Here is a 14,959-nt window from a genome sequence, read left to right as displayed (position 1 = left end):
CTGGTAGCATCTTCCTCCTCTGGACAGAAGGCCGGGCCGTGGGACTGGTCCTCTGACGTCGCTGGGCCCGGTTGCAGGTGAGTGCTGCAGACAAGGCATCTGAGAAGCGGCCGGACCGGGGCCTGCCGCATGGAGGCGGTTGTGTCGTGACCGAGAGGCACAGACCCGTGTTGGGAGATGGGCCCCGTGTGCCCACAGAGCCTCGGGAGGGAGGGGTCGCTTCCCCATGACCCTTCTCGGCCCTTCCCAGCTCTGCAGCCCTGTCTTCACATCCTCGTCAGCTGTCCGTGTCCCCACGTGGGAAGGTCAGATGTCGCCGGTGTGCCTGGCACCGGCGAGTTCCCAGAACAGCCCCTGGTTTCTGTTTACCTCCGCGACGTTCCTCTCTGTGGCCACCGGTGGAACGTTCTCGCTCTCCCCAGAAACCAGCCGGGCAGCTTGTCCTCCTCCCGGAACAGCCTGGGGACGGAGGAGCCCAGGTCGGCTGTCCTGTGTGTTTACACAAAGGAGTTATTCTTAAAAGCTAAGAGGTTCTGAGTTTCCCGAACAATGGCCACCAGTGACGAGGTGCGACGCGTTTGGCTGTGTGGGTCTGGGAGAGGTTAGTCCTGGGAAGGAGTGCGATGGCAGAAAATGTTAACAGGAAGCATTAGCCCGTGTTCAGGAGTAAGAATGGGAGGCATCCGGCAACTCCCAGCAGAAGGGAGCGTAAAGGGTGGCCGGGTAGAACGTTCGCGGATACACTCTCGGCCGTTTTTGGTCTTTATTCCTGCGGCTGGCAATACTAGTAGGAAAAGCCGTCTTCTGTGAAATCAGTTGAGTAAGATCATCTACATGATACAGTGCAGACTTCATGAGTTTAAAAAAAAATGAGACTTTCCTCTCCAGGTGAAAGGAGTGGGTGTAAATTAACGGGGTCATTTGCAGACCCGGGGTGAAGAGGGGAGTTGAGACGGAACAGCTCAGAGGCTGCTTCCTTTCAGGGTCAGGTCTGAATAATAAAAGCCGTTCCAAATAAAGTGCTTGAATTAGTGAAGGTTATTCTTTACGTCCTGGGCGCCTTCTGTTCACCTGGGGGAAGATGATTGGCTTTGGTTCAACTTTCTTCCCTCCCCACCTTTTATATCACATTTCTTTGTTTTCCAGTATCAGCCTGTGCTCTAGGACCGAAAGAATGTTTGGGGACATTTGCAGGTTATGACCCGGGGGACTTTTAACGGTGAGTGAGGAATTCAGGAGTGTTCTTGTCCCAGGGCTAATCCTCACCCCGCGGAGGTCTTAGGGACTTAAAATATTTCTGCCCAGGAAGCAGCCATCAGCAAGCCCGGGAGGCTGTGGTCTGTTTGGGTTGCAGTGAAACCCAGTGAAAGGCATCCACATTCCTCACATTCTTTCGGACTGGCATGGGCCTGAACGCTGGGGTTTCTGAAGTCCAGCAAGCAAGTATGCAGCTGGGTTCTTTTCTGTAGATAAACGTGATAGATGCCAGCGGTGGTGCGGCAGGGCTCCCTGCCTGACCCCCACAGGATCCCACCTCTGCGTTTGCATTGGGGGTCTGGTGCAGACCCCCTCCTGAGCAAAGCAGAAAAGGAGGTCAGTGGGGCCCCACCTGGGACCCCTCTCTGGCTCTGGCACTCCCCTGGGTGTCATGTATGTGGTTTGCTTTTTCCGGCCCTGAGCCAGGGTACCCGGGGCAGCAGGACCTCTGGGAAGAGGAAACAGGAGGTTGAGATGGACAGCCTTCCATCTCAAGATGAGCTGAAGCAGTGCCGGCTGTTCTCATCTTGTCCTTAGGGGTTCCTGGGAGGCTGGAGGATCACCTCTGCTTGCCTTGGAGATGACAGATGGGCCCTGTGCGGAATTTAGGGGAGTGGGCCTGTGTCTCCCAGCGTTTAAAGAGACCACCCGCTGGCTGTGACCAAAATGGGATCTTGACATCTGGCCAATTTGTGTGGCTTTTTTTCCTCCAGAAACATAAATGCAGTGTTTCCTCTTTGCTTCTTAACATTCAAGATCTGATTTATCTCAAGTTCATTGTGAGGCAGAGCTTCCCAGGGTTTTGCTGGTGCCTAATTTTGTGATTTGAATGTAATTCCCCCTCTGTTATCACTGTCAGGAATAGTTTATTGAAGGGCCGGTGGAAGCTGCTATTCAAGGTGATGGACCAGGTGAGGGAGCAGGAAAGATGCCTGGCTCCAGTTCCCTTCACTTTAAGACCCCTGTGAAGGACCAGTGTAACCGGCAAGTAACAGCTTGGCCCGACAGCTCCTTGCGCGGTGGCGGGGGGGGGGGGTGCCAGCCAAGGAGGAGCTCTGTGGGGAGACGGAGGTCAAGGCTGGTTCCCGTGATCCTGCCAGTGGCCGTGGAAGCGGGAGCTCCAGCCTCCGCTCACCCTCCTCTGTCGTATCTCCTCCAGCCCAGGAACACTCCATATGTCCTGCCCATTTTACAGACAAGAAGTGAGGCTCAGAGAGTGCCTCATTCAAGTTCAAGTTCAGAGAGTTATTAATAAGCCTGTGTGTGTGCCCCAAGCCATACTTCCTTGTTGGGAGGACACATGAGCTACGTGGGCCAGTATCCCCGAGTCCCACTCCGGCCGGTAGCTGTCAACTGTGAGTCAGAAACGTGAGCCACGTAGGTAATTTTTAGAGTAAAAATAAACAGATGGAATTAAAGTTTTTCTCTTAGAACGGTACATTTCCTTCGAACAGGATACAGTTAGGAAGTAAGCTGGCTGATCTCAAAGGCTGGTGCTGTCCAGCTGCCTGGACTTGTCCACGCTTCCTGTCAGGGGACTCTGGCCGGGCACCGTCTGGACCACATGTACAGTCACTGACAAATTCTTGCTCTGCAGGGGTTACTTTTCAGACCCGGGATCTCTGCAGTTTCTGATTGCGTGAGTTTGTCTTGTTTTTTTGGCCTGAAATTCACACAGCATTCAGTCGGCCATTTAAAAGGGTACAGGTTGGTTGGCATTTAGCGCACTCACAGTGTTGTAGGACCACCACCTGTCTCTGGTCTCAAAACATTTTCATCACCCCGGAAGAAGACCGCCCTCCCCATTAAGTAACTACTACCATTGCCCCCTGTCCCCATGCCCTGGCCACCACTAACTGGTTTACTTTTGAGGTTTGAATCGGGGGCCAGTCTGTATGTAAGGGAGATCCTGGCTTTCAGGTGTCCTCAGGACAGAGCAACCAAGGCTGGCATCCCAGGCTTGCAGGGCCCCTCTGGAGGTGAGGTCTGACATCACAGTGGTCGGCAGGTGATCCACTGCGGGGATGGGGACCCAGCCACGCATCGCCTGGATGTAAGGCTGTGTTCAGCCTCTTTCAAAACCTCTGTATGAATAAGCCTCACGTAAGTGCTGCCTCATTAAATAAAGGCTGCGGTTGACTGTGAGGTCAGGTGCCACGGAGTGAAGCCTGGAGAATGCGGGTGGGTGAGAAACCCACGCGCTCCCCCAGAAACGGCGTCTGCATCCTTGCAGGTCTTGTGTTTTAATCTCATCACCAGTCTGCCTCTTCACCCTTCTTAAAAGCAGGCGTGCCATTAGGACCGCTGAGACATTTTTAACATACTTGAGGCTCTGGAGATAAAAGAGGTGAGTCAAAGAAAGATTCCACTGTTGTTTATTCCCAGAGCCTTCCAGTCTCTCGATGAAACCTGCTTAGACTACAAAGAACTTCCCAATCTAATCAGAAAACCCCAGTTTCCCTATCTCTGGCTGGAGTTTTCCCCTTTTGTTCATTATTTAAAGTTGACTGGGCTGGCTGCAATTTAGGAAGGACTGAGTGACTGTATTTCATTCTTGGGTCAGAAAAATGTCTATGCAGAGAGCTTATCGCATTGGTCTTTTCCAAGCAGAGACAAATTTCAATTAGGAGCACATAAGCATTCTGCATAAACTAATTTCCTTGTCCTCGGTTTCCTCATCTGTAAAGATGGAGCCAGTCTCAGAAGGTTCTCAGAGATAAAAAGGAATCGAATATGCACTCAAAACTTGCTCAAGAGAAAAAGTGGGAGGATTGTTGGAAAGATCCAGAGATCAAGCCCCCAGATCACAGAAGACCTGGGAACCGGGATTTGAGAAGTGAAACTGCTCTTCAAGAATCGAATTGCATGTTCCCCTGTCACCCGGCCTCTGCTGCTCAGCCAGTGTGCACCTGGCCTAGGAATGCCCACCAGCCAGCACGTCCCGTGCAGGACGTGCCCCTGGGCCACTTTTGACTTTCTCAGCTCCCTGCTCTTAGAAGTGGGTTGGGCCCCACTGACCCTTTTGAGCTGGTCCTCAATTGCTGGGTCGGCAGGCAGACAGTGGATTGGTTCACCTGTACGTGGTATCTGTTGCTGACACATCGGAGGGGACGGGGCCGTGGGGTGTGCAGGCTGGGGGTGTGCCTGGACCGGGCAGTGAAACTCCCAGAGAGTGAGGAGGTGGCTCGAGGGCTCAGTAGTTGCAGCACGCGCGGGCTCAGTTGCCCCTGTTGACCACCCGCACAGCATCTCCGATTTTCAGGTATGAATCAGAGCAAACCCAGGTCAGCTACAGTCCAAAGGTAATTTTCATAAGCCAGGTCCTCCCCATTCTATAAAGGAGCAAATATCATTGGGACTGAACAAAAAGCAACAGAAATAATAACCAGATAAAGGAAGGAAGAGTTTCATCTGGGCTTGGGCTGAACACTCTTGGTCAAGGGCAGACCTTCAGGCCCTCAGTCAGACCCAACACGGGCTTATCTCCCGGTCACCTTATCTCCAAGCCGGTCTTAGGCCTTCCTCCAAGTCAGGGGTTTCCAGGGCAAAAATCATTTGAGGACTCTGATAAGGGCTATGAGCTTTCCCTTTAGAAAAGCAGCTATACCTGTAAAGTTGTACCTACCATTTCAGGGTCTTGAGGACCCTCTAAATGGACTGACAGCTAGAGATCCTTAAACCCCACGGGGACACACCTATTATTGGTAAAGATTGTGTTCAATGGGCCAAGGCCCAGACCATCGGGCTCCATCAGAGGACACCCCAGGGATCTCTAGATTTCCAGTGGACTTAATGTAACTTGAGAACCAGGCCTCCATCTGCTTGGGCATAAATATTTGTCACGAGGCAGGTTTGCATATGTCGCTAGGAAACAGTTTGCTCTCCTTGGGATGCTAAGTTTTGGTAGGCATTCTTCAGGGTACCACTCAAGAGTGGGCTTCAGAGTGAATCTCACTAAGCTCCGGTTGATGGGGTCCTGGCCACAGGGTGTGGCCTGGACTCTGAAACAAGCCCGTCCGCATGCAAATCTCAGTCACTAAAGCTGTGTGGCTCTGCCCGCCGGCCCTCAGTGGTGCCTTAGTTTGCTCTTCTGCAGAATGGGGATGGGGGCTGCAGTTAGGGGAGGGCGGTGCCTTCACAGTTCGCTCCCACATCGTGGTGGAGCAGTGGATCTGGTGTAATGAAGGTGAACCCACAGGGGTGAGGACGAGGGCCCGCAGGCTGGGAGGCCTGAATCTCTGCATCCAGGTGACTCCAGGCCCCCATCCCGTCCTCCCGCAGCTTGCTTTGACTGCCCCAGTCTGTTCCCATCTTTGCTTAGCGCGTTTGAGTTGCGTGTTTAGAGTCCTCAACCCGCCCCGCCCTGCCCCCCCCCCAATTTCCTGCACCTGTCCCTACTGGGGATGCCTTGCCCTAGTGGGACCACAGTGCCTGGGGGCTCTGGGTCAGCACCCTTGACCAGCGGCTGCCTCCTGGCCGTAACTGGGGTGCAGTTCGCCTTGATTCCTCCTGTTACGGCTTTCTTCCCTTTGCTGGACCAGCCTCCCTCCTGACCACATGTAGGGGTTTTTTTCTCCATCCCTTGGTAGTTTACCCCGATTATAACAAAGCTATATCTCAACGTATACAATGCTTTAAGTAAAGGTGTCTTTTCAGACTGCTTTCCGCGCACACGCGCGTTTTAGCCTGAGTTGGGTTTCTGGGGGGCACGTTGTCAGCTGCCCCGATGGGGTGGGACTTAGTATATTCACGAAGTTGCATCACCACCACCTCTAGTTCCAAAGCCTTTTACCAACCCAGCAGGAGACCTGGGAGCAGCCACGGGGCATCCCTCCCATCCCCAGCTGCTGGCAGCCAGATTTACCTCTTCTGGGTATTTCTTATAAGCGGAACCGTACAATACGTGACTTTGTGACAGCCTTCTTCCATTTATCGCGGTGTGTTCAAGGTTCACCCGCATTGCGGCATGTGTCAGAATGTCCTTCCTTTTCGCACTGAGCGATATTTGCCTTATGGAGGCACCCCGCTGTGCGGGTCTGTTCATCTGTCACCGGACACTCGGGTTGTTTCTGCCTTTGGGCTGTTGTGAATAGCGCTGCTAGGATCCATTATCCTGTGATGTTCTGACTTAATTTTAAGAGCCATCTTCTCTCATTTCCAAGTTCTTGTCGAGACCCCTAGTTTTAGACTCCAGCTCCCTGCCCCCACCAGCCCTGTCCCTCCGCCTGCACACCTGTCCTTGGCATCTTACAGATCTCCCAAGAGCCAGGGCTTGCCCTGGACTTGAAGTCGCCCTTGGCGTGGACTGGCTTGGGTCACTGTGGTGCGGTGGCAGGTCTGGTGCTGTCCCCTGTGGATTCACCCATCTGTGAGCTAACACGGCAGTGCCGGGAAGTGCCGCTTTACTGAGTGAGGGGCGTCAGGCCAGGCGTCTCTCCAGACGTGGCCCCTCGGTCGCCTGCATCAGGACCGCAGGGAGACTTGTTGCGACAAAGCAGCCTCCTGGACCTCGCATGCGGTGGCTGCCTTGGGGCTGCCCCTCGTGCTCTTTCCACACCTGCGGGGGAATGGGGGTGTTGGCCCGGGCGGTTCATCTGAAATCAGTGCATCAGGTGGGCTCCCTTGCCTCCAGTAGAAAGGCGGGCGCGGGGGGGGGGGTTGGAGCAGCCCTTCCCTGTCTCCCCAGATTCCAGTACCTTCCTCCCCCTCCACCGCCCCGCTGCTGCCACTACCCTAGGGCATTCCTGCAACCTCCCACCTTGCTGTCATTTTCCCTTTACTAAACTCAACTCAAATGGTGCTAACCTGAGTGACAGCTCAGCCTGTCTGTCCCTACCCAGTGAGAACCTCAAGGTGGGCCCAGGAGCCTGTATCCTGCGAGGGAGGGGTTTTGACCTCCGGGTGGGTGGGGAGCGGGTAGAGTCCCTGCCGCTGTCCGGCTCCAGCCCTCTGGCTCCGACCCTAATCCTGTCCTGGGCTGGCCGAGCCGGGGCACCCGAGAAAGCTGCCCTCTCTGTACTGGGAAGCCCTGCTGGGAGCCTGCTCTCTCTTCTTGCGGCGGGCGTGAAACAGAGAAAGGACGGCATGTGGGAGGGGGGCTCAGGCTCAGGCCCCCCCCCCATCTCTTCCTGCTTTGTTCCCATAGGGAGCTGCTGCTTCGTTTCTTTTCTTGTTTCTTTTCCTTTGGGCCTGGGCACGTTCAGAAAACCTCATAAGGGCGACTCGCTGCTTCGGGAGTATTGTACCTGACATTCCTAGGTTTTGATAAAGAATAGATCAACCAGAAACCTCTGGCTTAGCATTTTTATGGGAAACGAAGTATATTCTTTTTCATTTTTAATGATTTTTAAGTGTAATACAAACCTCCCAGAAAGGAAACCAGCCGGACGGAGGCAGCCAGGACCACCGGATGCTGAGAACCATGGGTCTCACTCTGAGATGCTGCCCGGGGCTGCCGGCCTGGATACCCGCTGGGCCCGTGTCCCCGGGAGGGCGTGAGCCCCTCCGAGGATGCCAGTGTTGGTCTGGGCTGCCGCGGGCCTCCAGCGTCACCCCTCGGTCCCGTGGCCCTGCCTGTGGACCCAGAGGGGCCGAGACAGGAGATGGGGGAGGAGGGCGCCGTGGGGGGGGAGTGTCGGGCAGTGACAGCAGCGAATTGTCCACTTGGGATCCAGGTAGGATGAAGGTGTGGGGTCCACGCGGTATCTGTGTGTCCTAGGACAAGTTGGCTCTTCACATCTGCTTCGTTATCTCTACGCACCGGATCCGCTTTGGAGATTTAAATTAGTTGGTAAAGCCTGTAGCACAGGGCCTGGCCCACGATAAAGGGGGCCATCTTCCTAGTTAGGATTCAAACGATTTCTGTTTTTGTAGGGTCAGGGTGGGCTCGTACCTGAGAAATTGAGTAGGGGGTCCAGGTGGCAGGCAACTTGAAGGACGTGGGTGTCCAGGTGAGGCATGGGTAGTGCCCCAAAGAAGGCACGGAGGGGACGGGAGCCGGCCAGAAAGCAGGTGACGCCCGGAGTAGGGGCCAGTGGCGTGTGGCCTCAGGACCAAATCCTGCATGCACCCTGCTTTTGTAAATAAGGTTTTATTGGGACCCAGCCATGCGCACTCACTGTCTGTGGCCGTCTTTGCCTTTCAGGGGCAGAGCTGAGTGGCTGGAGTTGAGGCCAAGTGGCCCACGAAGCCCACGATCTTCCCTGTCTGGCCCTTTGCAGCACTGGTGTCCCCAGGGGACATTGGCAGCATCTGGAGACATTTTTGCTTGTCACAGCTGAGGCTGGGGGCAGCTACTGGCATCTAGGAGGTGGAGGCAGGTGTGCTGCTGGCCATGTGCGGTGCACAGGACGGGTCCCACAGCAAAACATGATCCGGCCCCAAATGTCAGTAGTGCCAAGGTTGAGAAACGATGCTTTCCAGAAAAAAAAAATTCCTGTTTCAACTAGAGAACGGACTGGTTCGGGGGAGGTGGGCGGTGCTTTTGTTGGAATGGGGATACGGGAAATGGGGCAGGCTCGGGTGGGGGAAGATGAGACAGGCATGCTGGCCCTGAGGTCGCCATCCTGAGGGCATGTAGGAGGTGCTGCAGAGACAGGGCTGCCAGGCAGACCAGGCTTTGGGCATCAGCAGAGACTAGGTGGTCCCATCCCCGCCCTGTTCCCTGGGGTGGCTAGGCCCCCTAAGGAGAATGCTGCGAGCGACAAGAGCAGAAGGACAAGGATGGACGCGGGACATTGGACACTTGAAGGCAGACAGAGGAGGGGAAATCTCGGAAGGAAGGGGGAAGGACCAGCCATGCAGGTGCTGGGGAGACACCTGCAAGACAAGCCTCAAAGGCCAGCTCAGAGAGGAAGGAGAGGGCCGTCACCCTGGGAGGCCATGGAGAGGTCAGTGGTTAGAAAGCGGCCCGGTGAGACGCACGTAGGAAAATGCCCTCAGGACCTGGGGCTCCGGTGGCCTCGTCACCAACCCCAATGGGAACAGTGTGTCCAAGGCTTGGGGCAGGAGCCGCCTCGGGGGAGGGGAGGGGAGGAGAGCAGCAGCTCAGGGGCCGTGCAGAAATGAGCCCTGGGCTCGAGCCAGCTGCCGGTGCCGCCCGGGGCTCTGGTCCAAGCCGAGGCTCTGGGTGACAGAGGGCACAGCCTTCCTGTGGACCAGGAGGAGGAGGAAGGATGGGGGAGGGGTGGCAGCAGGGAGAAGATGCCGCTAAGAATCCGCTAGACGGCTGGGTATGAATGGTGACAAAACAAAGCAGAGGACGGAACGGTTGAGGAGAAGCCCCTTTCTACTGTGGGTCATTTCTTTCTTCCCCGATCCTTTTTCTTACCCTCTGTATAAAATAATCATCCTTGGGCACTTTTTAGTTGGAGGCGAAAGGAAAACTTCTCCGACTGCCCTCTGGAACCAGGTCACACTTTCTCCCTGGCCAAGCGCCTCTCCTGTGTCATCCTCAGAACTAGAAGGAAATTAGCTGATTATCAGAAGGCCGGGGACCTGGATTCCAGGGCCTCGGGTGAACTCACCCTCCCCGCAGGAAACCTGTCAGGTCGGTTGGATTCCATTTCATCTCTGCCTGGTACAGACTTGTAGCAGAGGCTCTGCAGAAAAACAGGGAGTGAATTCACGCCAGGTTTGTTAATTTATGCATTGATTACAAAAACAGAACAAAACCACAGAGCAGACACTTAGACTATCCTGCTAGCTCTGCCCAGCAGCCCAGCTCGGGGGTCCTGCTCTGGTCTCCAGGAGCCGGGCTGCCGTTGGCCCAGCGGACAGGGGAGGAGCAGCTGGTGGTCTCAGAATGGTCTAGAAAGGAGCTGCTCCAACCCTGCCATCATTGTGCTGGGCTCACACCAGCCTCGGGCTCACGCAGCAGGCCCTGCGGCCACCCAGCTGGGAAACGTTGGACCAGTGACCTAGCTTCTCTGCACCTCGGTTTTCTCGACTGTGGTTGGAGGGAATGATCAACCGTCTGTGTCATGGGGTGGCTGTGACATGTAAATCAGTGCCTGATTCTAAGAAGCACTTAGAATAGTGCCTGACACACGACCAACAAATGCTGTGGGGGTAGGGCGGGGCGACAGGCACACCTCGTTTTATTGCACTTCGCAGATACTTTTTTTTTTTTTTAACAAATTGAAGGTTTGTGACGACCGCACATCGAGCAAGTCTGTTGGCGTCCTTTTTCCAGCAAAAGTTCCTCACTTTGTGTCTCTGAGTCACGTTTCAGTAATTCTTCAACTATTTCAAACTTTTTGTTACTTTTTAAAATAAATATTTATTTAACTATTTCACATAATAACTATTATATTTGTGCTGGGGATCCATGATCATTGATCTTTGATGTGACTATGGCAAAAAGACGATTCACTGAAGGCTCAGATGATGGTTAACATTTTTTAGCAATAAAGTATTTTTTTAATAAAGGCCTGCACATTTTTTAATTTATTTTATTTTTTAATACATGTATTTATTCTATTTATTTTATTTTTGGCTGCGTTGGGTCTTCGTAGCTGCACACGGGCTTTCTCTTGTGGCGAGCAGGGTCTGCTCTTCGTTGCGGTGCGCAGGCTTCTCATTGCGTTGGCTTTTCTTGTAGCGGAACATGGGCTCTAGGCACACGGGCTCAGCAGTTGTGCCGCGTGGGCTCTAGAGCGCAGGCTCAGTAGTTGTGGCACGTGGGCTTAGTTGCTCCGCGGCACGTGGGTCTTCCCGAACCAGGGCTTGAACCCATGTCCCCTGCGTTGGCAGGCGGAATCCTAACCGCTGCGCCACCAGGGAAGCCCCTGCACATTTTTTAGACAATGCTGTTGCACAGTCAGTAGACTACAGTACAGGGTGTAGAGTAACTTTTCTATGCACCAGGAAACCAAAAAATTCATGTGACTCGCTTTATCTTGATATGTGCTTTATTGCAGTGGTCTGGAACTGAACCTGTGTTATCTCGGAGGTCTACCTGTAGTTTCCCAGGGCTGCATAACAAATGACCATAAACTGCATGGCTTTGAACAACAGAAATGGATCCTCTCCGATCTGGAGGCTGCAAGTCTGAAGTCAAGATGTCTGCAGGTTTCCCCCTGAGGGCTCAAGGAGGACTCCTCCTGGCCTCCTTCCAGCTCTGGTCGCTTACCCATCATCTTGACGCCCTCTGGCTTGAGCTGCATCACTTCCGTCTCTGTCTCCATCGTCACGTGGCCATCTTCTCTCTGCGTGTCTGTGTCTCTGTATCCCAGTGTCTTATAGGGACACCAGTGATTGATTTAGGGCCTGTCTGTGATTTAGGATTCGAGCATATCTTTTTTGGGGGGACACCATTCAGCTGACAGCAGTGGATGGATGGGGTTGGCTGTTTTACCTGTATTATGGTTTCTGTTGTAGTTTGCGTCTGTGTCTTCATCATTTCCGCGAGCCTGCTAAAAGCAGGATGGTCTTGCTTTTCTTTGTGTTCTTGTAGCAGCTAACAAGGTGCATGACAAGTGCTTAGCACCCCTGTAGTTAGTGACTTAAATTAAAGAGGACTCCACTGGGCTTCCCTGGTGGCGCAGTGGTTGAGAGTCCGCCTGCCGATGCAGGGGACGCGGGTTCGTGCCCCGGTCCGGGAAGATCCCACATGCCGCAGAGCGGCTGGGCCCGTGAGCCATGGCCGCTGAGCCTGCGCGTCCGGAGCCTGTGCTCCGCAACGGGAGAGGCCACAACAGTGAGAGGCCCGCGTACCGCAAAAAAAAAAAAAAGGACTCCACTTCTGATAACCTTCAGGTTTTCAGGACAGACGTGAAGAAGACTATGAGCATAAGAAGTCTTGCTTTGGAGAAGCCGCCCCGTTCATATACTGTGAGATTGGAGCAACCTGTAAGCCCTTGGTTGGTGTAAGTGCTACTCATTGAGAGATTGTTGCTGTGTGCCAGGGATGCTGGAGGTCCTTGCTGATCTCGAGCTCACGGCCTGGTTGGAGAGACACACAATTAAATGAGCAGTTAGAGGCACGCGATTAGGTCCTGTTGTAGGGGAGCCCGGGGTGCCAGGGCTGGTGACCACAGATGTGGTGTTGGCAGAGGGCAGCCTATTGCTTTAAGGACTTGGGACATCCCTCAGACTCTGGCAGCTCCCCGTTTGCCCTAGCATGGGCACACAGGGGACGGGAACGTCCCTGCACCTGCCCACGGGTCCCGCGGGCCCCCGCGGTACAGCAAAGTTTAGTGACTGACGCAGCGACTGACCCAGCATCTCCGCCAGACAGCCTGTCATCAGAGTAGGCTCTGTTTGCCCCGGTGAGAAGCGTAACAGTTAAGAACGTGCTCCTTGAAGTTCTTTTAACTGGAGCTGAGGGTGAAACCCGAGTTACCTGCCAAGTTTTCACCCGTATTGTTACTGGATTCCCTTATGTGCATGTCTTAGGTAAAGAAGGCCCCAAAGGGGTTGACGCCTCTGCGTCTAACTGGGCATGTGACCACTTCACTAGACAAGAGGGACGTTCCCTTAACTCCCAGCCAGCGTCCCACAAAGTCCCAGGCCACTCTCACAAGGGCTCATGTCTCACCTGCCCGGCCGGCTGGGCCAAAGTCCCCGCGGGGCTGCTCTGGGCAGGAAGCAACCCGCCGCCTGCCTCTTGCCTGGCCTTCCCCCGACCTGCCTTCCCTTGTTACTCGATGTCCAAGTGCTATCGTGTCCCCGGAAGGTCACGTCTACTGGCACCTCGGAATGTGACCTTTTGTGGAAATAGGACCTTTGCAGATGTAAGTGGCTTAGTCAAAGTGAGTGGACCCTAATCCCATGACTGGTGCCCTCAGAAGACAGCCACGTGGAGACACAGGGAAGAAGGCCACGTGAGATGGAGGCAGATTTGGGGGCACCTGCAAGCCAAGGAGAGACAAGGCTTGCCTGTGACGCCACGAGCCAGGAGAGAGGCCTGGATCACATTCTTCCCGAGCCTCTGGGAGCAGGGCCCTGCAGAGACCTTGATTGCAGACCTCTAGCATCCAGAGGTGGAGAGAACAGTTTCTTTGTTTTAAGCCACCACATTTGGGGTGATTTGTTACAGCAGCTTGGGAACCAGCCCGTCCGAGGCCTCGCTGACCCCAGGGCACCTTGGCGAGGTGTTAGCCAGCACAGCACATCCCGGGGGCCCCTGGGGACTCAGAGCGGCCACGTGGGGAGGTGGAGGGAGAGGGGGAGGGGCGGTCAGGTAGGCCTTTGTCTGTGTGGATGGGAAACAGGTCATCGAAGACCCTGGTGCGTGTAGGCACATGGGGGCCAGGCTTGGGGCATCGGCCGCAGGTGATGCCAGACAATTCCGTCCGGCTCAGTGAAACCCTCCAGTCAGTGGAGGCTCCCCGGAGGCCTGGTTCTCAGCCCAGCTCTGTGATTAGCCCCCTAACTGCAGGCAGAAACCCCACGTTTCTGCTTCGGTTGCTTCTTTATACTTCTTTATACTCTGAAAGGCATGTCATGTCATCATTGCACTTTCATACGTCATGCATCCTTGAGGTTTGACGCCTGTGTCACCCACACTCCTTCAAACTGTGTCCCCATCACCCAGTGGCTCCCTGTGCCCCTCCCCATCTGGCCCCGCCTCCTCCTGCCATCCACTCTTGCTGATGTCTGAGGGTCCACCTGCCTGTTCTCATACATCCTATAAGACGCGTGCTCCTGGGTTTGGCTTCCGTGTTCAGCTTCATGGCCGTGGGCCACCTCGGTGTGGCATGGATGTGTATTTCCTATCAGTGGCGCCGTATGAATGTGCCGCCATTGGTTTATTTTATCCTATTGCTGGACGTCACGGTTGTTTCCAGTTTGGGGCCATTATGAAAAATGAATCCAGTCCAAACATCTGTACGCGAGCCCTTCTGTGGACATCCACTTCCTTTTCCCTTGGGTGCGTGTGCCTGGGGTGGAATGGCTATGTCTGGTGCATGTAAAGTGTTCATGCTGCCCTTCGTGCAGGTGGATGGTCAGTGAATGATTCCTCCATCTGGGGTAGGAAGTGATGGGGCTGGGCAGGCAGCAGGTGGGCTAGCGGGTGGACCCGTCTCCTCCCCAGACCTGTTCTCACGCCTCCCCTTTCCGCCTTTCTGACAGAGCTGCTTCGTATTTACCTAGTTCTGGCTCAAGGTTTCTGCAAAGATTTTCTTTGAAGAATGTGTCCTGCTTCTAAAAATAAAACCTTGATGCTCCCGGGGCCCTTCTGATGCAGGGAGTTCTGCAGGTGCTTGGTATTCCTGTGATCTGCTTCAATTCAGACTCAACGCCCAGCGAAGTGCGGTTGGATCTGTTCTGGAGGCAGCGACACTGACACCACGAATTGGGGTTGAAGGCCATGAAGAGGTCCTGGGATTCCTGAGGCCACATCAGGCTGCTCCGTACTGGGCCCTCTGTCTGGCCTCCAGCCGTCACTTACCTGTTAGAACACATGTGGAGGGCTTCCCTGGTGGTGCAGTGGTTGAGAATCTGCCTGCCAGTGCAGGGGACACGGGTTCGAGCCCTGGTCTGGGAATGTCCCACATGCCGTGGAGCAACTAGGCCCGTGAGCCACAACTACTGAGCCTGCGCGTCTGGAGCCTGTGCTCCGCAGCAGGAGAGGCCACCGCAGTGAGAGGCCCGCGCACCGCCATGAGGAGTGGCCCTCGCTTGCCGCAACTAGAGAAAGCCCTCACGCAGAAACGAAGACCCAACACAGCCAAAAATAAATAAATTAATTAATTTT

The 14,959-nt window shown here is 54.6% G+C and overlaps 1 protein-coding gene across 2 annotated transcripts in view; it reads left to right on the top strand.

The window, feature by feature from the left end:
• SH3BP4 (SH3 domain binding protein 4) overlaps nucleotides 1-14,959 on the top strand; it is a 94,057-nt gene that overhangs the window by 38,276 nt on the left and 40,822 nt on the right. For both annotated transcript variants that reach the window (XM_022568027.2, XM_022568030.2), the window contains exon 2: nucleotides 8-77. The gene's annotated coding sequence lies outside the window, so the exon portion shown is untranslated. The remainder of the gene's footprint in view (nucleotides 1-7; nucleotides 78-14,959) is intronic.

Source organism: Delphinapterus leucas, chromosome 8, assembly GCF_059928025.1.
Source record: "Delphinapterus leucas isolate spDelLeu-1000000601 "Yukka" chromosome 8, BTC_Dleu_Yukka2, whole genome shotgun sequence".
In the NCBI taxonomy this organism is placed as follows: Eukaryota; Metazoa; Chordata; class Mammalia; order Artiodactyla; family Monodontidae; genus Delphinapterus; species Delphinapterus leucas.
This window is presented reverse-complemented; position numbering and strand designations above follow the sequence as displayed.